This window comes from Capra hircus, chromosome 21 (genome assembly GCF_001704415.2).
Source record: "Capra hircus breed San Clemente chromosome 21, ASM170441v1, whole genome shotgun sequence".
NCBI lineage: Eukaryota > Metazoa > Chordata > Mammalia > Artiodactyla > Bovidae > Capra > Capra hircus.
The window spans coordinates 62068679-62096571 of record NC_030828.1 but is presented as its reverse complement, the minus strand read 5'-3'; positions in this window follow the sequence as shown (position 1 = coordinate 62096571).

Below are 27893 nucleotides of genomic sequence, written 5' to 3'. Positions count from 1 at the left end.
ATCAGAGGAGGCTGAGAGTGGAGTCTAGGCCAGGGAGGGCGGCTGTGAGCTCCAACTCACCCCACAGGGCGTGACTAACAAGAGTCAGGATTCAGCCCAACCCTCCCTTGATTTGGATGGAAGGGAATTCGAGACACTCACACCCCCCAAACCAGCCTGGGGCTCCTCTGATATTGGCAGGGGGTGAGCTTTATGACCCGTGAGGTCTTTTTCATGTCCAATGTCTGCATTAAAAGGCATAACTTTCAGATTGGTTTAAGCTGACAGTTTGAGGCTCTCGCATGCAATGCTTAGTTTGGTTTGTTTTTTTAAAGTATGTTTATTTCATTAACTTAAAAATCAAAGCAATATCAGCAAAAAAAAGTATATATATATATATATAGAGAGAGAGAGAGAGAGAGAGAGAGAGTTGAATTCATTGTCTCTATCGTCACTTGGCTGTTACATTTCTGAGGCATGGGGAAAACTCCAAAACCCACCTACGGCCCCACCAGGCTCATGTTAATTTGGCAATGTGAAGTCACACATGGACAGCAAACTGTTTGGGCAACCAAGTTGTAGCTGATGGGCCTGGGGATTCTGGCAATCCTCAGAATATTCCAGAAACAACAGAAGACAGAAGGTCTAGTGCATATACCTGCATGCTACCAGACACCAACATAAAAACTGTAGTGGGGTTTGGACTTACGGTCACCATCTGGAGACACTGAGAACACAAGTCTTTTCCCTTCTCTCTAGGTTTTTGGGCTGTTGTCAGTGACCAAAACTTTGATGGCTGATGCAGAAGAGCCCAGCAAGTCCAGTAAATGACAATTAGGACAGTAGCCTGAGAGTAACTCCAGGCAGAGCATCTGGAAGCATGGACCTCCCTTGATCCCAGGGTATGTTGAAAAATCTAGGAGTCTATTGATGAAAGGCAGAGAAGGCAATGACAACCCACTCCAGTACTCTTGCCTGGAAACTCCCATGGACAGAGGAGCCTGGTGGGCTGCAGTCCATGGGGTCGCAAAGAGTTGGACACGACTGAGGGACTTCACTTTCACTTTTTGCTTTCATGCATTGGAGAAGGAAATGGCAACCCACTCCAGTGTTCTTGCCTGGAGAATCCCAGGGATGGAGGAACCTGGTGGGCTGCCATCTATGGGGATGCACAGAGTCGGACACGACTGAAATGACTTAGCAGCAGCAGCAGCAGCATTAATGAAAGGATACAGTTCATTTATTTCCCCAATAGTCCAAAACCTCTGGAATCAGATCCCATAGTGTGTTACCTTGATGGAAGAGGGCATGGCAATCCCCTCCAGTATACTTGCCTGGAGAATCCCATGGACAGAGGAGTCTGGTGGGCTATAGTCCATGGGGTCGCAAAGAGTCGGACACGAGCGAAGAGACTGAGCACAGCACAGCACAGAGGTGGCTTAGGAGAAGAGTTAGACACCTACATATGATCTGGTGCAGAAAGTGAGCCAGCAATGATTACTATAAGATGGCTCATCTCTAGTTTTCTTTTATTTATCCACTCAGTCCATGGCCTCCATTTCTGTGCTCGGTGACCATCAGCTATCAGGGAACTGACATTATGAGAGACTCTATGAGCTGGCTGAAAGAGGACAAAGCCAATGGCAGGAAAACTCTCCATAACATCATCCTCATTCGTGACTGGAAGATTCTTAAATTTCTCTAAGATGAAGACTCCTTGTGTGTCTTAGTAATAAAATGTTCTTATTCTACAGAAAGATTTTTCAGAAACCAAATATAGGTTATAGACCATATTAGAAAATCAAAAAGTAATAATTAAATCATTATAAAGGGTATAATCCCACAAAGAGAGGAATCCCATAATCCAAACATTTAAAAATAATTCACACCCATCTATAGAACATGTAGAAAGAACAAGAGTGAAACACTATAGTATTTTAAACGTAATGCTTATCATAGGAGGCTCTAGTCCAACTGAGAAATTGGGGCAAAAATAGAAGGAATGGAAACTAACAGTGTTACCGAATAACTAATTAGTTGTCAAATAAGTGATCATATTTTCTAAATCTAAGTTAAAATGTATAGGGTCCCAAGAAAAAGATATAAATATATTTATGTGTATGTTTATTCATGAAAAATTCTTGCAGGGTTATAAAAATATGTCTGTTTCTCAAAGAGTCTTCATTCAAAAGTACAAAATGATAAGATGATGGTATTTTTCAAAAGAGAGAGGCTTTGTGGTTTCCTTTGGGGCAGTTAATTTCTGAAAATGTCTTTGTGAACTTCATAATGATGGCAGGCCTTTAATGGGAAATGGTTTTGAAAGGATATAAGGTAATTACTGGGCTTCCCTGGTGGCTCAGATGGAAAAGAATCCACTTCAAATGCAGGGGATCTGGAGTCCAGTCCCTGGGTCAGGAAGATCCCCTGGAGAAGGGAATGGCAACCTACTCTAGTATTCTTGCCTGGAGAATTCCATGGACAGAGGAGCCTGGTGGGCTACAGTTCATGGGGTTGCAAAGAGTTGGCCACGATTAAGCTACTACAACTAACTAACTAACTAAGGTAATTACTAGGCTATCAAGGAATTAAAACAAGACTCCATGTTTTCGTATGTTCTAAAGTGACTAGAACAGTCCAAGATATGTCCTAAGCTTAAGCTACAGTCCAAGATATATCCTAAGCTTAAGCTAAACACTCACTAACAGAAAGAAATAGGAAAACATCAGAAAGGATATGGCCTTTGAAAGAAAAGAGTTTTCCTTTCTTTCTGGAGATGTGTGCTTGTGATTTTCAAGAACAAACTTCTTTTGGGAGCATCCCGAGACTTGGGGTAGACATGAAACTACCTTCAATCTTCCTCTAAAATTACACCCCACTATCCACACTCTTGCTTCACATAAGATTAACTTCTCATTCATCCATTCAGCTACCCAGAACCACTCTATGGCAACAAAGGGACAAACAACCATTCTGAGAAACTAAAATCGATAACTGAGGCCCTCGTGGCTGTGGACCCATTTGAGTGGTTTCCTTTTTTCCAAGCAAAAGTCATGCAAAAGTAGCAGATATTGTGCAACTGAACAGTTGAAGGGATAAAGCAATTACTTGGACGGGCTCAACTAATGGGGTTTACTCTGCAGATACAAAGTGATAGCCTGTGTGTGTTAGTCCCCGTTGTGTCTAACTCTTTGTGACCCCATGGACTGTAGCCCAGCAGGATCCTCTTTCCATGAAATTCTCCAGGCAAGAATACTGGAGTGAGTATCCATTCTCTTCTCCAAGGTATCTTCCCAACCTAGGAATCAAACCCAGGTCTCCTGCATTGCAACCAAGTTCTTGACTGTCTGAGCCACCAGGGAGGCCTGAGTGATGGCTTGGGGACTCAGGAAAAAACAAACAAGACATCTCAGAAAAGGCTATAATGTTAGCAGTTCTTGGAAGTCTATGCATTTCCTGGATATCTCGCTCAAGGTCCCGGTCATTATTTTAGCAGCATGTATAATTTTTTTTTTTCCTCACTCCTTCTTGATCAGCGTCTTTCTCTTTTGTTTCAGATAACACGTTGATAGTTTCCCCAGTCAGTGTGTACCCAGGACTTTTAGTTCAGATCCCTATAGTTTTTTGGCAATAGGCTCAGAATTCCACTTCTATAACCCTTGGCAAGAGATCTCCTCGAATCAGCTCATCTTTTCCCACTAATCCACAGAGACTTGTGGTCTCTGGCTAAAGCACGCATACCTTGAAGCTAATGAAGCTTAAGATTTATATCTTTACTAGCTTGGGCCCCTTGAAGAAGAACCCTAGAAATGTGTTCCTTCAGTCTTATGTCTTTGGAAATTGTGCTCTGGAAAGAAAGTTTATCCATGTTGGTGAAGACAGCTGTCTCTACTTTTTCTCTCCTCCCAGGCAATCTTGGGGCAGCCAAAACATTTTTGGGCATCCAGAGAAGGGGAAGGTGGGGACACGTTTAGTTTGGGGGTTGTACACTTATTACTTACTGTTGTTACTTATTGTTGTTCAGTTGCCAAGTCATGTGCAACTCTTTGTGACCTCATGGAATGCAGGACCCCAGGCTTCCTTGACCTTCACTATCTCCCAGAGTTTGCTTAAACTCATGTCTATTGAGTCAATGATGCCATCCAACCATTTCATCCTCTGTCACCCCCTTTTCCTCCTGCCCTCAATCTTTCCCAGCATCAGGGTCTTTTCCACTGAGTTGGTTCTTCACATCAGGTGGCCAAAGTATTGGAGGTTTAAGCTTCAGCATCAGTCCTTCCAATGAATGCTCAGTTCAGTCAGTTCAATTGCTCAGTCATGTCCGACTCTTTCTCCCGTGGCCTGCAGCATGCCAGGCTTCCCTGTCCATCACCAACTCCCGGAGCTTGCTTAAACTCATGACCATTGAGTCAGTGATGCCATCAAACTATCTCATCCTCTGCCATCCCCTTCTTCCCCTGCCTTCAACCTGTCCCAGCATCAGGGTCTTTTCCGGTATTCAGGGTTGATTTATTTCAGGATTAACGTTTGATCAACCATGCCGGTCCAAAGGACTCCCAAGAATCTTTTCCAACACCGTAGTTTGAATCCATCAATTCTTCGGCACTCAGCCTTCTTCATGGTCCAACTTTCACATCTACACATGACTAGTGGAAAAACCACAGCTTTGAGTAGACAGACCTTTGTCAGCAAAGTGATGTACTTTTAAGAAAAGCTAAATTCTGGTTGCTCTCCTTATGTAAATGATCTGGCTTCTGGAAACCGTTTGCTATCTGTGGTGCTAAGTCGCCTGCCCCAATAACAGGAAGGAGTGTGGCTGGAGGTGGGCATTGGGATGTGAATGCATTCTCAGTGCTCAGGCTTGGAGGTAGATGAGTAAAGGAGGAGACATACCAGAGACAGAAGCTATTTGTGGAAAGTTCTTCCGCTTAGCAGATGTGTGATACTATAGGAGAACATCGGGTTCTCAGTAACACTTGGTAACAATGGAAGCTCTGTCCCATCACAAGTGTACTAGACTGTGGAACATAGTCAGGTGTAAACACACAGTTCTTTTTAAAAGTGAAATTGGGTTTGTAGAACAAAAGCCCCTATGAGACCTACAAACAGCATATATTATTTTTTGCAGGATATCAAAATCTTTTTTTACGATTTTTTTATTGGAGTAGCGTTGCTTTATAATATTGTATTAGTTTCTACTAACAGCAAAGTGAATCAGTTATCTGTGTACATATATCCGCTCTCTTGGATTCCTTCCCATTGAGGTCACCACAGAGCACTGAGTGAAGATCTCTGTGCTATCCAGTCGGCTCTAATTAGTTATCCGTTTTATACATAGTATTCAATCCTAATCTTTCAGTTCATCCCACCCTCTCCCTCCTTTGGTATCCATCCATCCAGTCTCTATGTCTATGTCTCTATTTTGAAACAGCACATCTATATAAGAAATTTAACAATATTTTTTGTTCTTGGCCACATGTTAAAACTCAACATGAACAGCCAATATTCTGTGAAGACTGTTAATGGAAATTAACCTTTAAAAATTGTATGAAGTGAAGTGAAGTGAAGTGAAAGCCTCTCAGTCGTGTCCGACTCTTTGCAACCCCATGGACTATATAGTCCATGGAATTCTCCAAGCCAGAATACTAGAGTGTGTAGCCTTTCCTTTCTCAAGGGGGTCTTCCCAACCCAGGGATTGAACCCAGGTCCCCATACTGCAGGTAGATTCTTTACCAGCTGAGTCACAAAGGAAGCCCAAGAACGCTTGAGTAGGTAGCCTATCCCTTCTCCAGTGGATCTTCCCAACCCAGGAGTTCAATTCTGGGGTCTCCTGCATTGCAGACATATTCTTTACCAGCTGAGCTATAAGGGAAGCCCTAAAAATTGTATAAAAATTGTTTAAAAATCTATAATGAGTTGTGAAATTTAAGCAAGCTTTTTCAGACAATAACATTTAAAAATCACCTATGAATTACCTTTTTTTTTTCCTCTCTGGAGAAAATGATATTTTAAAATTTAGTTATATGTACAAGCAGCCAAAAATGCAGGGGTAAAGAATCTTTGAAATATTTCAGGCAGTAATGAATACAAGTTATTTTGTTCTCCTGAATGTCTGTTAATTTTTAAAAATCTATTGAAATGTATTTTCTCATTCTAAATATGTATTTGATGTCATAAACCAACTTTATACTTTTTTTTTCATAAAGAGGATCCCCGAATAGCATTTGCTCAGGCCTCCTAAACCCAGCTCTGCTTCTGGTCAGAGGAATAGCTAGATGTGGGCTGACCTTGACTCAGATGATCACAGTCCGTTTCATAATCTGTGACAGAGGTACAGACCCCCTGCTACAGGATGTGGTGGAAGACGAGGGTGCTGCTATTTAGCTAAAAGAAAGGTGAGAAATTCAAAAAAGGGAAGATGAGCAGCTATGCACCCAAAACCTTAAGTCACATATGATGTCTTTCCTTCCTTTACTGATGAAATAAACTTGAGAACAAATTAAGTATTATTTTCATGTGTATGGATGATGCAATCAGGGACTAAAAAGAAGCAGATTTAACCCCACTTAGTTAACAAATATACAGTAGTGCCAGAAAGCACTTTCAGTGCTTCACAAATATTCATTGATTTAATCTCCAGAACACCCCAACACATTAGATACAATGATCTTTCCTACTCTACAGAAGAGGAAACTGAGGCATAAAAAATGTGAGCAAGTTACCCGAGGTCAGCTAGCTGGTAAGTGACAAGGCAGGAATTTGAACTTAGGCATTCTGGTTTTTCCCAACGCCTATACCATTCAGAGGGAAGAAAGGTAAGCAGAGGAAGCTTCCTGGAGGAAGCAGCTCTGCAACAAAACCCAACAAAACCCCTCCAGTTTCTTTCAGACACCAAGTCAAACTAGGTGGGCTCTCCATGCCTGAGGCTATTGCAGATGAGAAGTCTGACCCTGCAAGGGAAGAGCTGTGGTCAGAAGTGACAGATGGCAGCCTGAGATCAAGGGGCAAATAATTAATGGCATGACACAAGAATTCAAAAGCTCAAAACCCCAAGTCCTTTTATGTAGGATCAAATGATTCTATTTCCTCTTGGTAGCTCTGATGGTGTCCCCCCAAAAGAACATGCATCCACGTTCAGTCACTAAGTCATGTCCAAATCTTTGCAACCCCACAGATTGTAGCCCACCAGGCTCCTCTGTCCATAGGATTTCCCAGGCAAGAACACTGGAGTGTGTTGCCATTTCCTCCTCCAGAGGACATTCCCGACCCAGAGATTAAACTCACGCTTCCTGTGTTGTCTCCTGCACTGTAAGGCAGATTCTTTACCACTGAGCCACCTAGAGTCATCAAAATCCCAAATAATAACCTGTAGTCATTGAGAAGAATTAATGTGAAGCTTATTTCTTTTCCTGCCCCCGAAATTCATTTTAGAAGGACTTTAGAGCTGAAGAGGTAAAAGTTGTTTGAAATGCCTTAGAAAGATAAGCTTCAGTCATTGGTATGTAAACCAGCTTGATGGGTAAAACCCCAAGTAACCAGGGTGATACAGTTATTTGAAGCATTCTTCAAAAGAGCGTCGGAAGTATGGAGGGGTCTGCAAAAGGATGCTGACTCAGAAGACTACATGCAGGATTTGCGTCTGGAAGGGAGGAGACAGAAAGGGGAGATCCTACTCTTGGAAAGGGGTAGTGAGACAGCCCAGAAAGTGTGACATTTAAGGATAGAATCGGGTTAACACCCACTATCATATATTAAATAGATAACTGATAAAGACATACTGTATAGCACAGGGAGCTTTGCCCAGCATTCTGTCATAAGCTATATGGTAAAGGAATTTGACAAAGAACAGATACATGTATTTATATAACTGAATCATTTTGCTGTACGCTTGAATCTAACACAAAATTGCCAATGAAGTACACTCTAATATAAAATAAAAATTAAATGTTAAAAAGCATAAAAAAAAGAGTAGAGTTGGAGTAATGGAGGCCATGTGAAATAAGCTAGAAAAGGATCAATAATAAGATCAAGGAGGAGAGCCCAAGAGCCGACGTAGAGAGGTTGTTGCAAGTCAGAAAAGAGAATCCATGTGGTATGGTCTTCAGTGTTTGAGTAGGTCCTACAGTTCGTGAAGATACCCATTTGTTTCTAGATGCAAATATGATGGTGCCCATGATGAATCATGATTGAATGATTTGAAGCCTCCATTGCCTCCTCCTTGCTGGGGAAAAATGGGACCTTTGGGCAAAAGTGAATCAACACATCCTTTTGTATTCCTTAGACTGCAAAGGCAAAAGTCTTTGTGAATCGTCTCACTCAGTCTCTGTGCTTATCCCTCTTGTCTCCGTTTAATGCTCATATCCTATCTAAATGTATCAGTTCTGTGCTTCTGACCATAAATTCTGGATGAGCTTCCTTGCTGAGGGAAGAGGTGTTAATTTTTAGAAACAATTATCATTATGACCTTGATGATTAAGTAGGATAATTAAATGGCGTTGTGACTAATATGTTTTATATCATAAACACTGCTTTCTGATCTACTTACTGGGAGGGGGATGCCATTTTTGAAAAGAAATGAGTATTTTTTAACATGATTAGCAAGCCATCTGTTGACATTTCGGTGCAATCTCTCATGAAAGTCCCTAGCTTACAGCTTCAGTTTTATCATAGCAAGAACCCAAAATAGTCCTGCCTTTTGCAGTTACATCAAAATAAGGTGATTTAGAAAGGGCGCTCTTTTAAAAACGCAAGCATGCATTTCAAGCTCACCTAGGCCATCTCTTGAGAGATCCTGGGAAGCTCCCATTTGATGACTGGGAAGTTAAGGAGAAAGTGTTTCTTCCTCCTTTGCCTACCTCTTTCCTTTCTTCCTTCTAGGGGAGTAGAGTAAACACAGAGATGCTCTGGATTTAAGTGGCTGGGTCCATATCCTATATTCACCAGGACTCTTGATTTAAGGTAACAGAAACTCCACTGGAATCAGCTAAAGCTGAAAGAGGGAAGTTATTAGTCATAAATCAAAGCACAAGAGGGACAGGGGTGGAGTTGGCCCCAGGGATAAATGGCTCTGTGATCTGGACCTTCCTTCTTGCTGTGTCTTGACTCTCCTCTGTGTCACCTTCAGACTCAGACCAGTCACTCTGTACGGCCCAGGCCTGGCCATGGACAATGCCAGGTGGACAATCAGAAGAGTGAAGAGCCTTCTTTATGTTTTAAATCAGAAGGACCAGTGATGGGTCAGACTTGGGAACCACGACCATCTTTTGAACCCATCGCTGTGGCCTAAGGGCTGGGGAATTTTGATCTTCATTAGTCCTAACAGGGGACATACATACACAAGAGCCAAGACACTCATTCCATAGTCTGTTGTAAATTATCCAACTTTGTGAACTTTCACTCCCTGGCCTATAAAATGGATAACCTCATTCACAGGAGAACTCGTGAGACATCAATGAGACATGGCATGTGAAAAGTGTCAGCCCCTGATCCTGAACTGAGTTCCTACTGTGCGTTCTCTTTCATGCAAGACACTCAGTTTAGAGTAGGCATCATCATCCCCACTTTTACAGAAGCGGAAACTAAGCCACCAGAGGCTAAGTGGCTCGAGTGGTTTGTGTCTCTATGGAGTAGGCAAGGTGGGAATTAAACTCAGGTCTGATACATAATAAATCCTTAATATGTCTCTGCGTCATCCTGAAATTCAACGATCAAAAGCCCTGGGAAAAGAAGTGAATGCAATTGGTTTGTGTTAAGTAAAGACAAGCCCAGAGACGCCGGGAGCTTTTACGTCCACTGCTCTATGCTTCTGGGAGCGTCACAGTGTCCTCCTCTGGCTGGTCCCTTCGATGTGGCCTCCTGTGACTAGGATGAGCTAGAAGCGCCAGCCCCTGCCTGTGGACCACGCTGTGTCACCCTTACCTGAACACAGGTGTCATCACCTCTCTCGCCTTCCATCCTTATTCTCCTACAGGTGGTCGTGAGTCACTGAAGATGCTGCTACGATTGACCTCTGCTCTGGCCAATCAATTGCTGTGGATTTCCCCAGTGAGACAGCAGGGGTTACTCAAAGATTTGGTTTCCTGGCCTTCCACTGACTGTCGAGTGGTCTTGGCTAATTACTGAGCTGTAGGCTCCTTATGAACGAAATGAGAGGGTTCAGACAAATCTGAAATCCCTATTAGAACTAACTTTGTGCAAATACATTCTACAGGCAATTACTCTGTTTTTTCAAGGATTTTACCTTCTTGGTGTAGGTCTGAAACTCTCAAGGGCTTACTATATGGTCAGGGCAGCTGTGGGCAGGGATGTCAGCCTCTTGCTCACACTCCAACTTCCCACCTTGCCCTTTCTCTCAGCTTACTCAGAGGAGGCTTCAGACCACCCCCTCCAGCTCCCCCACCTCCCCTGCAACACACACACGCAATCCACCCTGCACCATCTGCACTCAGTCACTAGATCAACTCAGACCTCGGTCCCCTCCGCAGCCCTCTGTGCCGCTGTTAGGGGCTCTGAATAGCTCTTCTATTCTGTGGCGACTTTCTCCAGCTCACGGGTGCCCTGCCGTCTTCCCTGCCGTCCTCAACCCCTGTGCTGGAATAACAATAAGACAGGTCTGTCGTCAAGGAGAATTCCAGAAGAGAAGGGTCATGTGGGCGCTTCCTCCTAACTCTTGGATCTCCCAGGCTCAAAGTAGGCTGTTTGTGATCTTCTTCTTCTGGAATGGAGGCTGGGAGCCCAGAAGGCAGGGTGCAGAGTCCTGCCTCCAACAAACCCTCACTCACACGCTCTCTCTCTCTTTCTCTGTCTTCCCCTTCATTTCAAAGGACTTCAGAAGTTTGACAAGGAAGAGGAGACACTTTTTCCATCTGTATCCCTTTTCCAAACTTTCAGTCTTACATTTGAAGAGTAATTTTTTTCAATTGAGAAGCTAAAATTTAATAGCTTTGAATCAGATTTTGGAGCTGAATCTGACCCTCTTCCCCAGCCCCCCACCCCCAGACAGTAGGTGACTTATATCTGTCTGTCTGGATTTGGATGAAGTTCTTTGTGGAACAAAGCTGAAGATTCAAAGAATATGTCCATGAGGATGATGAACACTTTGCATGTCAATACACCAAATCAATGCCATATTGATAGGCATCGCTCTACCCTAAAAGACTAATGAAATCATTAAGGTATTTACCTTAAGAGCATAACTCGATATATGGTAAAATTTGTGTGCACAAAAATGTTTTTAGCTGTTATGGAAAATATTTAAAAATATAGAAATTAGGGAAAAATTATTTGATAAGAGATTATCACTTAGTCAAATAATGATCTGTCAAATTGAAAAATATTAGAAAATGATTAGAAAGAATGATTGGAAGAAATATAGGCTTCTTTTGCCATTATAAGCCAATTTTTTTAAAAAGAGAATGATGCTACAAAGTCACAGATATTATATTATATATAATATTCATATTGTATTATATGTATCTTTATACTATGTGGTCATGTGCTCAGCATGTCAGATTCTTTGCAACCCCATGGACTGTAGCCCACCACGCTCCTCTGTCTATGGGGTTCTCTAGGCAAGAATACTAGAGCGGTGTGCCGTTTCCCCCTCCAGGGGATCTTCCAGACCAGGGATCAAACCTGCATCTCCTGCACTGGTAGGAGTGTTCTTTACCATTGAGCCACCTGGGAAGCCCACGCATACATACTAAATATTGTATATATATGTGTGTGTGTGTATATGTGTCTATACATATATGTATACATATATGTATATATGTGTGATGTATATACATGTATATATATGATATATACACACACACACACATATATATAAGCTATCTTGCAAAGACAGTTGTGTATTGTGTAAAGAATGGACAGGAATATGAAAGAACATCCTTACAGTTGTTTTTCATTGCTAGAGTGATGGATGACGCATTTCTTCTTTATAATTCTTTTTACAATGAGATACTGCTCTTTTTTTAATTGGAGAAGAGTACTATTGACTCTTTCTCATTCACAGGAAACACGCACACCTTGAAGTCTTGCTTCAAGGTGTACTTTGCCTCCCATCCCGCCCCCAGGATCCTTCTCCAGGGATCCCCCTCCCTCCTCCCCTAGTTCCTCCATGTGGAGAGGCTTTGCCCTACCCGGGTATCGATGTCATTCCCCTTTGTGTTACACTTATTTATTTCTATGTCTTATACTATCCCAACTCCTGTTTTAATAAGATCAGATCATCTATGTCTTGTTATTAAAAAAAAAACTCAGCTAATTACCTCTGACTTATTCCTGGTCACTCGTGTAATCGGATGAGCATGGGGGAAATAGGATTTGGAGGTGGCAGACAAGTTCAAGGATTGTCGCTAACCAGGTTGTCGCTCCAGACCGCTCCTAACCCCTTATGCTCTTTCCCTTTCTGAGTCGGGTGGCTTGTCCTAAACTATGTCCTGCAGACAACAAAGGCCCTGAAGAAGTCTTTTTCAAGTTTTTAAAGCCTTACAGAGAATTCTTTTCTGGGTGACTTTCCTTGGACCCATTTGTGTTTGTGCTTAATCAGCAGTGTGGGACGTTCCCCAGGCTCGGGTGACCCAGCGGCATCAGGTGAAGGAGAAGTATTTTCTTGGCCAACAGTCCACTGGCTAAATCTTAAGAAACCCTGAGCTAAGGGATCCCCAGAAGAAAGCAATTATGCCCACTGCTTGAAGGCAAAGCCCAGGATCTTTTTAGCATCCCTGGTGCCCTGACACACCACACTTTACCTCTGGAGGCAAAGCTGACCTCTCATGTTTCAAATGACATGGTGCTGAATCCTCTCCTCTGGATGAATCTGGCCCTCACCACGTTCCACATGCCCTCAGGGTTTTGGAGCCCAGAGGACTCAGAGTGAATTCTTTTTTGCTCCTTTTAATGTGGTCTTTCGACTGAGGTCAGAAGCGATGCACTCCATCCACAAAATAGTTTAAATGCTTTCCATATTCATTGTGAGGCCACAACAATATCTCTTGATTAAAAAGCTGTATCAAAGCTGAAGGGTGGCTGGCATAGCTTGCTTTGAAGGATGTTTCAATTATATTTCACTGGTAGCAATAATATTAAAAAAGAAGAGCTAACGGGAGCTTTCAACAACCCCCTTCTTTTACACTTTGTCTCTTGATCATCATGGACACTTATCTTTGGCAGGAAACTACCCCCCCTTGAGAAAAAATATAATTATAACATTTGATTTTTGCACCCCCCTATGACATAGTGTCACTGAATGTGCTGTTTGCAAAAGGTTAGGGAGTTGACTTGCCAGAAAATGAGAATTTTTAAGTTCACTGGGGACCAGGTAAACATGTCCTGCCCAAAGGGATAATCGCTTTTGTGGTTTCTCTGTCACTCTTCTCTGAAAGACAGGATCATACATGCTTCACTCAATTAAAAAGCCAGTTGGCGATTGCCTTCTAAGAGAGGCAGTAAGCGAGATGGTTAGAGCATGACTCAGGGCTAGACTCTTCCAGTCCCAGCCTTGCTTTGTCTTCATAGGGATTTGGGGCACTTTGCTGGGTCCATTTTGATACCTCCGTTTCCTTGGCTGTAAAATAGGGATAAAATTCTCAGCCATCTCAGTGCCAGGCTCACAGTGAAGCGCCACACAGGTAGCTGCTCTCATCCTGATGATGATAGAAGATCTCAGGGCGAGCACAGTGGGAATGAGATGGGACTCATTCATTCACTGAGGATGCTCGGGTCCAGTGGTGTGGACAGACATCCCCGCATCCAGAAAAGTGGGGGATAGTCACCCATCTTAGAGGGACACGTTAAGCATGCTGGGAGCGCACATTCTCCAATCCCCTAGTTAGGATGAGCAAGACCTGGTGGATACTGTTGTCACACGAGCCAAAGATGAGAGCTGTGGTCTCAGGGCTGTGTCTCCTGGGGACAGCTAGGGGTTAGGCTCAGGCAGGTGAAGGCTGCCCCAGGCAGAGAGATGGCTGCCATTCTTAGCCTTTGCCAGGGATGCCAGGTTTAATGCATTCAGTTCACAAGGGCTAGGAAGTAGAGGTGAGATCCCAGAGGTGAAGGTCCAAGGGAAGCTTTCCAGGAGCCAGAAAGCGAAGTGTGAGATGGAAGAGGGGAGTAACCACAGCATCAGCTCTTCTTGTGTGGTTACGATCACTATCATTCTCATCGGTGCTGTTGTAGTTGTTGTAAGTTACTATCAGCTCTTTCTTAGCTTTTCTTGCTGTACAATTCTGGATAACTTCCTTACCATAGAACTCCCTTTTTCCTTTGCTGGTTGGCTCTCATGTGCCCAGCCTGCCCTGGTAGACTATAGGGCGTATAATGACTCGCGCCCAGCATTAGCCCACAAGAGAAGATGGGATGAGCCCGTGGCCTCCACTCCCCTTGTCTCACAGGGTGAAGACACCTCTCTTATTTGTTCCCGTTTCCTGCCATTGGCATCTCTATTCATAACTGTGCAGCTGGGTCTCCGGATAAATGTGTTCTCTCCCACACTGTCTGATCAGGACATGCTATCCTACGTCTCATGCCCCTTCTGCTTTTCTGTTTCATACTCCCTAAATGCTCTTTTTCTGGACCACCCTGTGAATTTTGCTTTACACACAGAGAGAGTATTTGGTCTTCCAGACCAGACTTCAGAGCTGTTTCCATCCAATAGAAGGCCATCTGGGGTCTGCTGACCCACCCCATCAACAGAGTCATTCTTATTTTTTTTTTCTGCAGACATTTCTAAGTGCAACTGCTTTGAGAAGATATTAGAAACACTGTCATCAAATCACGACGGTGTTGGTTGGGGAAAGGTTGTAATTTCAGGGTTGTTAACCTATCTTGCCCTGCTGACTCAAAGCTCCTACACCCACCTCAGTTTAGCGATCTTTGCCTGGTCTACTGTGAGCTTCCCCAGGAGCTCAGCAGTAAAGAATCCACCTGTCAATGTAAGGTTTGATCCCTGGCTTGGGAAGATCTCCTGGAGAAGGTAATGGCAATCCACTCCAGTATTCTAGCTTGGGAAATCCCATGGACAGAGGAGCCTGGCAGTCTTCAGTCCATGGGTTTGCAAAGAGTCGGACACAACTCAGTGGTTAAATGACAATGGTGACACTACAGGTCAACACCATTTGATAAGCCTCAGGTTAGCACCCTGATAGAGTCCTTCCATATCAGCACTGATGTATTTTCAGCAGACTTGAGCAGTTAAGATGGAGAAGGCAATGGCACCCCACTCTAGTACTCTTGCCTGGAAAATCCTATGGATGCAGGAGCCTGGTGGGCTGCAGTCCATGGGGTTGCTAAGAATCGGACACGCCTGAGCGACTTCCCTTTCACTTTTCACTTGCATGCATTGGAGAAGGAAATGGCAACCCACTCCAGTGTTCTTGCCTGGAGAATCCCAGGGACAGAGGAGCCTCCTGGGCTGCCGTCTATGGGGTCACACAGTTAGGAACTGCTGGTACTGACTTTTGATTTGAAGGCATTAGGAATGGCAAGTCCACAGGACACAGTCATCTTTCCCTTCATTGCAATGCAGCCTTTTGGCATAGATGGCATCTTTGGCATGCGAGTTTTCATACAAATAATGTCATCTGAATCTTTTCAACAGGAGATAATCACACAAGAACTCTGGGGACCAAGGGAACATTCTTGAAATGAAGACTTTCAAGTGGCACAAAGCAAGGTAAGCCTTCTTATTTGTGGCCTTCTGATTTCTCCCCTTTTTTTTTCCCCCCTCTGATTATGGGCTTGTTGTTGCTGTTTGATCACTGAGTCATGTCCGACTCTTTTCCATCCCATGGACTGAAGCATGCCAGACCTCCCTGTCCCTCAGTATCTCCTGGAGTTTGCCCAAGCTTGATTATGGGATGGCATCTAAGAAATGAATCAGTTTGAGAATCAAGGCCTCCTTTCTCAAACAGCCCCACTGCTGTTGTAGAACTCCTTTGTGAGACCAAAACCAGGAGCCCTGACCTGCAAGACAAGTCAAAATAAATTTTTTTTTTCCCATTCAGATTTTACAATTTGGGACACTAAGGCTAAGGGCAATGACATAGTCCCCAAACAATGACAATGATGAAACTGATAATGAGAATGAAAATCAGGATTTGTTGTGCCTTTTTCCACTCGCCTTGCCCCGCTCTTGGGTACTGATTCATTCAATCCTCGCCAAAATCCAAAGTGGTAGGTTTTATTATTACTCACAGAAGAGAGAGGTGATGTAACTTATCCAGATCCATTGGCTAGGAGGTGAAAAGCCAGGGGCTGGGGAAAGTTTTCCTTCTACCCAAATGCTTCATTGTCATCTCCTTTAGAGAAATAATTTTATTTGAGGTCATACGCACACCTCTGTCTTTGAATCAGTCATCGCTTGGTTCAAATAATCTGAACACCCGATCTCATGTAAGGCTTAAAGCTGAACGGAGCATGCCTTGCCTCCATCAGATACAGATGTCAGCAAGGGGAAAAACTGTTCCCTTCACCTGCCTCTTCTGACTCCAAAGTGAGTCCTCATGTCTCAGTGGAATGTGACAGCCTGGTGAAGCGAATGGGAAAAAAGCAATACAAAAATGTGGCTTTGGGAGTGTGTGTTGTGGGTGTACAACTCCTGATCCTCCCACGGTACAGAGCAATCTTCTAAATAGCAGCATTTTTGTGTCTTGCCCTGTGCAGACAGGCAGCCTCCAGCCCCCTGACCCCCACCCCTCCTGCCGTGGGATCAGCGGGGCACATGTGGCCTTGACCTTGGCTGTCTGGCAGTCGTCTCAGAGGAAAGACAGAGGCAGATGGAGGGCTCCTGATATTTAATAAGTGCTCAACATTCCCCATGGCATGCTGTGAAAGGGGACACAGGGCCTGAGGGGAAAGGGGAGTCTTAAAACCAAGCCAGACACCAGTACCTCCACTGTGTCAAAACACACCAGGACATGGACCCTAGCTTCCGTGTCCCTAAACATGAGAGAGAGAGAGAGAGAGAGTGGCTCGGGTCTCTGGAAAAGGGAGCAAGGATGTCCTCTGCCTCCCCGACTCTGCAATGGTCTGATACTCTTGGCGATGCCAAGCAAGAAACAAAGGGGGAGACAGACTCTCCCTCCACAGTGGAAGAATCCTCAGAGAGGATTTGATCCCCTGTACATTTTGTATCCCTTTTGGATGAAGTCATTGAAGCCCAGAAGGAAGATCTGACATGGTTTGGGTCCAGAGAGGATCGAGAGGATCATGGTACGGTCCTCAACCTGGACCCCCAGACTCTTCTTATGTCTGCTGCTGCTGCTGCTGAGTCGCTTCAGTCATGTCCGACTCTGTGCGCCCCCATAGACGGCAGCCCACCAGGCTCCCCCGTCCCGGGGATTCTCCAGGCAGGAACACTGGAGTGGGCTGCCTTTGCCTTCTCCAACGCATGATGTCTCTTTAATTTCTACTTATGACGCTGGTGGTGGTGGTTTAGTCGCTCAGTCGTGTCAGACTCTTGCGACCCCATGGACTGTAGCCCACAAGGCTCCTCTGTCCATGGGATTCTCCAGGCAAGAATACTGCAGTGAGTTGCCTTTTCCTTCTCCAGGGGATCTTCCCGGCCTGGGGATTGAACCTGGATCTCCTGCACTGCAGGCAGATTCTTTACTGACTGAGTCACTAACACTACAATATTAAATTTTAAAAATTTGGCAATGAAAAAAAAAGCAAAATGCAGCAACCCTCATGTAGGAAGTAAGACTGTTTTCTTCAAACGCTGTTCCAGGAGAGGGTGCCATGAAGGGTCCAGCAGGGTGCAGTGGGAGGAACTTGCAGGAAGGCAGGCCTGGGTGAGGACTGCAGCTTGCAGCCACCTGGCTCATTATTCTGGGAGCCTCAGTTTCTTCTGCTCTAAAGCAAGGTGATGAATATGCATCTTCAGCTTTGGTCTTGTGAGTAAATGAGTTTATGAACTATTGAACACCCTCTAATATACAGTAGATGCTCTGGAAGTGGTGTCCGTTTCTATGAAATACATTTCATAATAAATGTCCTCCCTCGGGGCTTCCCAGGGGGCTCAGTGGTAAAGAATCCACCTGCAGTGCAGGAGACAAAGGAGCATCCCCTGGAGGAGGGCACAGCAGCCCACTCCAGTACTCTTGCCTGGGAAATCCCAGGGACAGAGGTTTCCTGGCAGGTTACAGTCTATAGCGTCACAAAGAGTCAGGCAGGACTGAAGTGACTAAACATGGATGCATAAAAGAAAAAAAAAATAGTAGCCAGAAGATGTATTTTAATAGAATAGCTCTGGTCTATTAACTAAAGTGTTTTGTAGTATGGCTCTTAGAAGAAGAAAAGAAGTCTTTTTTTTTTTTTTTTGCTAAGATCCTAATTTTGGTCAGAGGGGAACTTAAGACCAAAACCTCCCTGATTATGATCCTTTCTTCTTATGAACTCGCTAAAACTTAAAACTTACTCATATGTCTAAAGCCTGAGGATCTTTTAACATGTAGAAATGAGATGCTTTCTCCTTCTGCACTTGAAGCAGGAAAAGCATGGGTCTTGGGGTCCTCGCTTTCAGGGTGACCTTGGGGTCTGACATACCAGGCGCCACGTCACTCAGGACTGAATGCGGGTCTGTTTTTACCTAACCAGACAAGAGTAACTTAGGGCAAACTCACTGAGCTTTGTCCCCACCGAGGTTCAGGCGCTCAGTAGATCAGTCGTGTCTGACTCTTTGTGGCTCCAGGGACTGTAGCCCGCCAGGCTCCTCTGCCCATGGGATTTCCAAGGCCAGAAATCTGGAGTGGGATGCCATTCCCTTCTCTAGGGGATCTTCCCTACCCAGGGATCCGATCCTCATCTCGTGTCTCCTGCACAGGCAGGTGAATTCTTTACCACTAGCACCGCTTGGGAAGCCCCACCAGTTTCCTTGTCTGTAAAGTGAAGAGTCGAGTATGGTGATATCTGAAAAGTCTAGCCTAGCTCTGAACTCCATGGTCCTTCTGCTCCTCTTCATCTTCCCTTCTTCTCTCTTCCCTTAATCTCCTCATCCTTCCAGGCTCAGCTCAGGCACTTATAACCCACTCTCCAAAAAGACCTTTGCCTCTTGACCATGCCCTGAGCTGGTCCTGCCTTGATCCCTACTCCCTTCCAGACTTTTAAGACCAATTGGGTTTCGCTCATTGTACCTTCACTCTGTTTGCTGAAGTAATGCCAAGTTCTTGGCTCCAGTCCCCAGACATGGCTACTGATTGCTGTTCAGAGTCTGCGTCTATGGATCCAAAGGTGAGCCGGTGTCATCTGAGACCCGCCCTGGACTCTCCACCATTGCCATCCATCTAAGGAGGCTGCAATGGGTGTCAAAAAGATGAGGGCACTTTGTAACAAGTGAGGTCACTGGTCCTGGGAATTTTCTTAATAAAACCCAGGGCTTCTCAAATCTGTGAGTGTATCATTTAACATGATAACATCTTACAGGTTAGAAAGTTAAGACTTTACCTTTGCTAACATTTAAAGAACTTTGCATGGCCCTGTAAACTATTTCATGCTGCTCAGAAACTTGGATGTACTATTATATGATTTTCTTGTATTAAGTCCCCCAAGTAGGGAAATACATTTATTATATTTTTAGTAAGTAAACCATATATATATATATACACACACACATAGATACGTATGTATGTGTTAATCAATCGTGTCATACTCTTTGTGACCCAAAGAGTCACACTGTAGCCCACCAGCCTCCTCTGTCCATGGGATTCTTTAGGCAAGTATACTGGACTGGGTTGCCATTTCCTTCTCTAGGGGATATTTCCCACCCAAGGACTGAACCCACATCTCCTGTTGCAGGCAGATTCTTTACCATCTGAGACACCAGGGAAGCCCATATATATACCTACATTTTTTTAAAGTTCTTTATTTCTGCCCAAAGACCCCATTTTCTTGTTATTTAAATTTGTGTTAGAAATGCATTTATTTGGACTTTGAGAATTTCGTTTTTCTGGACTTTCATGGCAGAAGTCCACTTGCAGTTTGAAATGCCACCAGCACCTCTCTTCCCTTCTCTCATAATTGATCTGCTTCCAAATTTAAAACATAGTTGCAGCTACACCAGCGTCTGGCGGAGGCCATGTGCCCTAAATCACGGCCGTGTCTGTCATCCGACCCTTCCTCCCCCAGTCTGTTGGAAAGCCCATGCACGCTTCTTCCTCTAACCTGGGATCAAACGATGTTTCCCACCCAAATCTGATTAAACGCACCCTCCCTCGCTGCAGCCCATATGGCATGGAAATGCAGGCTGCCTTTCTTATTTTTCCAGACTCCAGGGTCAGACAGTGCCCAGACACGCAAATAATAGTCAAATTATACAGGAAGTTGTCAGAGGAGCCCGAACACAGACAGAGGCAACCCCTGACCCCGCAACTGGTCAAAGGTCTGGTTCAAGTTTCTCCTTCTTAATCTGTCACCACAGCAACATTAAAAACAGCCCTTTGAATGAAACCATTTATAGATTCTACTCTTTCCTTTTCTTATTACAAAAGTCTTGCTTTTACTGCAACTTTGAATCTTGCTACCTCCAAATGACACTAACAGTTCTCATCTGAGAAGACATATTTATAATATTAAAAGATGAGATTTTTTCTTTCTCTCTCTTTCTTTTAGGAAAGGCCCCAACTTAAGATATTTTCTCCTCACTAAGTTTAGATGTAGACCTTTTTTTTTTCTTTCCAAGTCAGAAAAGGCACCGATAAATATGACTGTCTGCCTCACACACACATCCAAACTTTGAGCATCTCCCCACAATCCTAAAAATATTTTAAGATCCACAGCAGGCTGCAAGAGAATGAACAAAAAATAATACAGTGGAATAAGGAGATACTGTCATCCAAGAAAGACAAGGACGCAAGATGTAGGAGAATCCCCAAAGCTGTGTATAAAGGCCCAAAAGAATTTGTTGAAATGCTACAGCAGTGAAGATGGAACCTGATGTTTTCTAAGCCCTCCTCTGTGATAACAGACCTTGCCTTCTTGTGTCCAGAGCAGAAGGGGATGCAGAAGAGAAAGCTGGTCATGTGAATCCACATTTTTTTCTGTTTTCAGGATGATATCAAGATAGCCATGTCAGTGATTGAAAATGCAAAATATTTGCGTTTCCTATGTCTTGTGTGTTTTTTAAATTGTGATTGATGACGGTGTCAGTGACATTCCCTGGGTCAGCCTCTGCTGGAGTAAATTGATGGCGATCTTGGCATGGACGCTGAGAAACTTGGGAGGAAGAATGCCCAGTGCTGGGTGCGCGCCAGTGAAGCTCTCGGAAGCGCACAGAAGGAAGGAATAGGTGGGCCTTAATCCTCACAAGGAGAAGGATCTCGGTCCAGTTCATTTCCTGACAAGCCCCAAACACTGAAAACATTGGACTGACACAGTCAATATTTGTTGGATAGATAAATCAATTAATATATTGCCCATTTTAACAATTTTTAAAAGATTTTTTTTTTCTTATGTGGACAGTTTTTAAAGTCTTCACTGAATTTGTTACAATATTGCTTCTGTTTTAAGGGTTTGGATTTTGGGCCATGAGGCATGTGGAATCTTAGTTTCCTGACCAGGGATTGAAAGCACGCACCATCAATTGGAAGGTGATATCCTAACCGCTGGACCACTGGGGAAGTCCCAAAACAAATAATTTTAAAAAGTGTTAGGGGCTATAAACCATTCAGGGAATATTAAATCCCTCAGGCACCCCACTCCAGTACTCTTGCCTGGAAAATCCCGTGGACGGAAGAGCCTGGTGGGCTGCAGTCCATGAGGTCGCTAAGAGTCGGACATGACTGAGCGACTTCACTTTCACTTTTCACTTTCATGCATTGGAGAAGGAAATGGCAACCCACTCCAGTGTTCTTACCTGGAGAATCCCAGGGATAGGGGAGCCTGGTGGGCTGCCGTCTATGGGGTCGCGTAGAGTCAGACACGACTAAAGTGATTTAGCAGCAGCAGCAGCAGCAGGCATATACCAAAAAGAGTGATCAAGTTGGAATTCTACTGTATCAGAAAAGGATTCTGTAGATTATGAAAATCCAATAATTATTCAATTAAGCAATTAGGAAGTTGCTATTTTCACCTTTAATTTCTAGATGTAAGCAGTGAAAGGCTGGAATAGTAGCAGCTTCATGATACCATTTAACACTCAGATTCATTGTATCTTTCTGCTATTCCATTACAGGTATATCAACTACTGCTGTCTGGTTATAAACTACTTTCTTAGAACCAATCATCACATCTGTATTCAAAGTGGAAAGAAGGAAAGCTAACTGGGAGTAGCCATATTTGTCCCTTTTATTAAAAAAACAAAAACAAAAACAAAAACAAAAAACCTTTTCCCTAAAGACCATCTAGGGACCCCCAGTCTTAGTCATGTCTTTAGCATAAATTCAGATCTGATAGGAAGGGTTTCTTGGTAATGACAGAAACATAGTGCCCTGTTACTTAGGACATTCCAGTTGTTTTAGGAGATGAACTGAGGACACCAGGAACTAAGGATTAAGACCAAATAAATCATCATTTTTCATTATACCTTAGCATGTGAGTAATTAACTGAAGATACAGGGAGAACAGACATCAAAATCTACTCCCCACTGAAAACCTTGGTGGTCCAAACCCCTTTTATGTGACTCAAGCAGACCTTACTATGGACTGCAAAGGCCATGAGTTGGACTCTCCTTGAACCTGAGTGTATGATACCTGGGTCCATCACTCTACTGCATGGAAATCTTGCAAATAACACAGAACCCAAACTCTACCATGTCGTATAGGACTTGTTAGGCTGTCGTTTCCGTCCATACACAGAACTCTTTTACTTGATTCTTGCCATCCTTCCAACCTCTTCTTTAAACTCAACCTCCTTTCAACCCCTAAATTTTTGCACATACCGGAACCTCAGCCAACAATACCACCTCCTGCCTTCTTATCAGTCCTTGAAATGTTGGCTCAGATGGCCTTTCCTTTAGAAAGCCTCCTCTCCATCCCAGAGAGATGGGGACAGGTGCCCACTGTCTTGTGACGCACACCACCCTGCGCTCTTGTGGCTTCCAGAACAACTTCCTCAGGACAGTGAATTCCCCTTTGGACCTCTAGAGCCCCTGGCCCTATCACTAGTAAAGGCTGTAGGGGTGTGTAGCACATAAAACAGAATATTCTCTGCTATCCTGAACTTCATGCTCTCGTGGAGAAGATATTTAAAAACATAGTAAGTAAATTATGTCATATACTCGATATTAGTAATTACTAAAAACTGGGCTTCCCAGGTGACTTAGTGGTAAAGAATCTGCCTGCCAGTGTAGGAGACATGGGATCAGTCTCTGGGTCAGAAAGATCCCCGGAGAAGGAAATGGCAGCCCACTTCAGTATTCTTGCCAGGAAATCCCTGGGCAGAGGAGCCTGCAGGCTACAGACCACGGATTCGCAGAGGAGTCAGACATGACTTAGCCGCTAAAACAACAACAAAACGATAATAATAGAAGAAAGTACAGCAGAGGACGAAAGGAATGTCAAGAGTGGGAAAAGCAGACACATTAGGTAAAAAACACCAGAAAAAACTCCACTCAAACATTATGCTGAACTCATCTATCCAGTCAGCCATTTACCCATCCATCCATCCATCCATCCATCCACTCATCTATCTGTCTGTCCATCAATCCATTCATCTATTCAAGTCACTCATTCATTCATATTCCTTCACCCATCATCCGTCCATCCTACTAACCAACTAGCCATTCTTTCAGCTATCCATCCAGTTATACAAAAAGAAGTATGCATTTGATATTTCACTTGTTCATCCATCGATCCATCCATCCATCCCTCAAGTTATTCAGAAGTTAGTTGGTTCATTTACTCATTCATTTATTCACCAATTCATTTAGTCATCCATCCATTTAATTAATTTATTTATTTTTTTCAAATATCCATTCACATAACAGATATTCATTATCTATCATTATCATAACTCTTCCATTATCCTTCAGCACTAGGAAAAACAAAGGGGATGTGAGTGAGGCAGTCAGAGGGAAAATTTCCCAGGCCATCCCAATTGTAACTGTTCAAATGTGTTTGACCTAAGCACCCATGTCCTTGCTGGAGCCTCTGCTTGGACCCTAAGTGCTGGCAGTGAGCTCCTGGGATGTCAGATAAAGGGACAGCAGTAGCAAGTGCCTTATCACAGCCTAATACTACTAAAAGGATGTTATCAGGCTTAACCCTGTCACCTTGAACCACAAATAAATAATGCACACCTTTCACAGTTAATATTCATCTAGATTGTCTCCATATATTATTTACCAAAAGGCATAGCTTCTCCCTAGGTCCGAAAGCCTTGGTTCCACAGTAAAGGCCATGCTGATTCCAGGAGAAATATCAGGGTGCATTCACACTTTGAAGCTGAGTTTACCTGATGCTGTTCAATTGCCAAGTCATGCACGGCTCTTTGCACCCCGACGAATTGCTGCACACCAGGTGTCCCTGTCTTTCACCATTTTCTGGAGTTTACCTACCCAACCTCAAAACATAGAGTGGGACAGCTAGATTAGTAAAAGAAAAAGTAGAGAGCACATGGCAATAATCAAAAGCAAGATCAATATGCGCATGGATCAGAAACCCAATGCATAAATGAAAGTAATCCCACAGGCAACCAGAGTTTAAGTTTGGAAGCAAGCATGGAAGTTAGGGTTTTATATCCTGAGGGACAACATATTTTCTTTAACCTACTATATCTGCAGTATTATTATTTTAACATGTAATCAGTGTAAAACATATTGATGAGGTAATCTATATTATTTTCTTTCTACTAAAGCTTCAAGCGCCAGTGTGTGAATTTCGCACATATGTGTGGGTGCACGCTCAGTCACTCAGTGCTCTCTGACCCTTTATGACCGCATGGATGGTAGCCCATCAGGCTCCTCTGTCCATGGGATTTTCCAGGCAAGAATACTGGAGTGGGTTGCCATTTCCTTCTCCAGGGGATCTTCCCAACCCAGGGACTGAACCTGCTTCTCTTGTGCCTTGAACATTGGCAGGCAAAAGTTTACACATAGGGAGCATTTCTTTTCAGACTAGCCGTGTTCAGGTTCTCAATAACTCTATGATGCCACTGGTTATTGATTGGATATCACAGGTCTGAAAGTTGAGGGCCAGTGGGAGTAAAATGTGGGGAGGGAGATGACAAATGCTTTTTCTCATTGGACAGTAGAGGACCACTGGGCATTGACACAGAAATGGGTCAATTAAGGTCCTAGTGAGCTTCTGAAGTAGGCAGTTGTATGCATAGGGAAGCCTAGGTAAAGACAGATTCAGTGACCTGCCCACAGTGGCAGCGTCAGGAAGCAATTGCTTGTGAACTGGAATCCAGGATGCTGGAAGTCGTGCGGCAGCGCGCATCTGCTGCCTCTCTGGATATTAAGCTGTGAGCAAGGGGAGCATGCGTCCTATGTGCCTCTCAGCCCAGGGCGCGTGCCCTCACCCTCTGCCATGACTTCCTGCCCTGCGCAGTGGCAGGGGAGCTACTCCTCGCGTCGTTGCCACTTAGCCAGCTGGTGCCATCACCTCTTCCCCCTTCCTTTCCCTGGTTCCCCTGCTCGAGGACCCACTGATCCACACGTCCACTGTCCCGCCCTCGTTTCCTCTCAATTCTCAGCGGCCCTGGGTGGGGAGAGCCTCATTTCTCCAACATCTAGTGCGTGATGACAGACAAATGGATCTTTGGAGCTGCCAACCAGGAAAGCAAGATGCAGACATTAAAATAAATTAAGAAAAAAAGTACCTTGTCATTTTCCTTGTTTGCTTCATCAACACTCCAGTAAATCACCAGAAAGCACTTAGCGAGGACACAGGCTTCTGATGTAAAATAAGACCCTTTGTCACTGACAGAGCTCCGGAAGCCAAACTGGCTGCTTAGGCAAGAGGTGAGGGGTAGGTTTCCAGGTGGCGCTAGTGGTAAAGAACCCACCCGCCAATGCAGGAGGCATAAGAGATGTGGGTTTGATCCCTGAAATGGGAAGATCCCCTGGAGGAGGGCATGGCAACCCATTCCAGTATTCTTATCTGGAGAATCCCATGGACAGAGGAGCCTGGTGGACCACAGTCCACGGGGTCAGAAAGAGTCGGACTTGACCGAAGTGCCTTAGCCCACATGCATGAGGGGTAGGTATCAATGCAGAGTTGGAGCTCAACTTCTGGTCTTGGCTTCTCTGCCTGCTTCCTCCCAGCACGCATTCACCCCCACCTGAGTTTCCTCATCAGGAAGCAGAAAAATAATTCCCATGTATTAAATAGTTTACATACAAAGGTAATACCTTACTTTGCTTTATAGAAGCTAGTCACTTTACACATATGCTATTTTATTTGTTTATACATTCATTCAAAAAGCACCTATGGAGCACTTCGACTGTGCCAGGAATTGTGCCTAGAGATTCAGTAATGTGAGATCTCAATCTGTTTATCCTCCCAGCCTTGAGCATGTAAATTCTACAGAAGCAGAGACTGAGTCTAGTAGGTTCTGCCTAGGACAATAGTGTCTGAATTTTGCTGATCCAAACTTATTAGGAGAACAATATTCCTGACTTCAAATTGTTCACGTTCCAAATGAGGAAGACAGGCAGGTAAAAAGACGACATGGAGCTAGACTGTTGTTAAATTCTCATTTGTGTGGGTGGAGAGATACTAGATGTCACGAGAGAGAGAGAAAGGGCACCAAATTTGGATTTTCAGTGTCAAGGCAGGCTTCTGGGAAGATGAATTTTCTAAGCTGAAATTAGAAGCGTAGATAAGAGTAAGCCCAGTGAGGAGGGGATGTGGCTAGCTGCATAAGGATGATGGCCAGCTTCCAGGAAAGGCACTAACCTGTAGAATGGATCAGTTGCCCCAGAAGTGCTGGGGCTGGAGAGGGTTCTCACCCAGGGCTCCAGGGTCCACAGACTCAGGACAGACAGCTGGCAGGTAATAGAGAAAGAATACTCTTGGGCACCAAAACTTTGGCCACCTGATGCAAAGAGCTGACTCATTGGAAAAGACACTGATGCTAGGAAACATTGGAGGTAAAAGGAGAAGGGGGTGGCAGAGGATGAGATAATAAGATAGCATCAGGGAATCAGCGGACATGAGTTTGGGCAAATTCTAGGAGAGAGTGAAGGACAGGGAAGCCTGGCACACTGTAGTCCATAGGGTCGCAAAGAGTCAGACACAGTTTAGTGACTGAACAAGATTTGGTTACACACAGACTGTTTCTGCCTTTCTTTCTGCTTTAGACATAATGGCCATGGAAAAGTCATTGTCACTTCTCCGAGCCTCAGTTTGTTTGTTTGTTTCCTATAAAACAGGACTCACAATCCATACAACTGGAAGGTATTTTGAAGTCCAGTCCCTCCTGTGGAGTTTGCCAAATCAGTGCTGTGTCCCAGATATGTGCCTGTGCATGCTAAGTCACTCCAGCCCTGGCCAAATCTTTGTGACCTTATGCACTATAGCCTGCAGGCACCTCTGTCCATGGGATTCTCCAAGGCAGGAATACTGGAGTGGGTTGCCATGGAGCTCCTCCTGACCCAGGCATTGAACCAGCATCTCTATGTCTCCTGCACTGGCAGACAGGTTCTTTACCACCAGCCCTACCTGGGAAGCCCTACCTGGTGTAGTATTGGGCTATACTAAGCCAGCTTTATGACCTAACTGAAAAGACAAGTCAAGGGATGCCTGTCTCACTTTTCACAATCATTGCGGCAAAATATCTTCCTTGGATCAAACACCAGATATATGACAACAGAAAGTAACACTCATACGTGTGCACACATGTTGTCTGAACTTTGATCTGTGTGTCTGGAAGAAGTAAATGAAACTTTTGAGTGCCTTGTAGAGAATAAAGAAGAAAATATGACCTAATGGAATACGTTGAGAGCGTATGCCCATGGAATGTATGTCAGAGT